Source organism: Tenrec ecaudatus, chromosome 13, assembly GCF_050624435.1.
Source record: "Tenrec ecaudatus isolate mTenEca1 chromosome 13, mTenEca1.hap1, whole genome shotgun sequence".
Lineage (NCBI taxonomy): Eukaryota > Metazoa > Chordata > Mammalia > Afrosoricida > Tenrecidae > Tenrec > Tenrec ecaudatus.
In genome coordinates this window covers 127,381,384-127,382,639 of record NC_134542.1, presented here as the reverse complement: position 1 = coordinate 127,382,639, position 1,256 = coordinate 127,381,384, and positions in this window count along the sequence as shown.

Sequence of the window (1,256 nt, the reverse complement as noted above, 5' to 3'; positions counted from 1 at the left end):
CAGAGGGAGCAGGGCACTAACCCAGCCAGGGGAAGAACACTGGTCTTGTCTCCACAGAATTGGGAGTAAGCATGCAGACTCTACCGTGGTTCCCCAAACTAGGAGGACAACATGGCCACATGGAAGAATACCTGGAAAAGAATGCTCTGAAAAGAGAGAGCCACAGGTCTTGCCCCAACCAGAGCCAAACTGACCCCCTCCCAGGAAGTGGGTGTGGTGGAGAGCACAACTGAACCTTCAGGTTGGGGAGAGGAGCCAGCATGCCACACCCACATGGAGGCAGAGGGGGAGAGAGGAAGAGAAAGAGAGCTGGACTGGATCCCATGCTGGCACCCCAGGCTTGGAGGATGACGTCCCTGCGGGGAGCTAATGGGGCACAGAGGGGACTGGGAAACCGACAATAGCATGTGTCATGCTGTCCCCTGACTGGAGCAGATTGCGACAGAGGACATTTCTGGGGTCACATGGTGGGGAGGCAGTGTGGTCTGCAACCCCCAAAATGGAGTGAACCAAGAAGGGAGACTACCAGACCAGCCGCTGGAGCAAGACAATGCTATGAAGCCCCTGAGGAGCCCCCAAGAGGTGGGCATGGGACTATAGGCCAGGAGGGGAAGCTCCTGGACAGTCATGAAAGCCAGCGAACAGACCCGGGATTTTTGTATATATTTCTGCTCTTACCCTCTGCCCCCTGTTCCCTTTTCTCTTCAGGTCCCCTCTCCTTTTCTCTTTTCAATCTTTTTTTTTTTTAATCAGTTTGGGTTATGTCATAGTTGGTGTGCCTACCTATATAGAATAAACATGGGAGGCATGCCTGAGAAGAGAGCAGCAGGACCAATGGTCCTGGGAAGACCTGGGGGTGAGGGTGGTGGGGGCAGGGGGAGGTGACTAGGCAGTGCCATGGACAGGGAAACAACTGGTGTGTTGGAGTCAATAACAAGAAAGAGATAGGGATCCAGGTGGAGGGTAGTATGTGTTGGAGCAACAGCAAACTAGCTAAGAGGAGTACCAAGAGGCAAAAATAAGGGGAAAGTTTCGGTGGGGCAGGAGGATGGTAAAGGGAAACAGAGAAAGGACATAGGAAGCAAAGCAATGGATAGAGGTATAAATATAGTGATGTACATATGTAAATGCATATTAATCCACAAAATAAAGATATTGGCCTATGTACATATATCTATATGGCAATACACTGAGGTAGGGGCTCATAGTCTCTCTCAATACAAGAAGCCTTTGTTCTAACAAATTGGCAGTTTGAG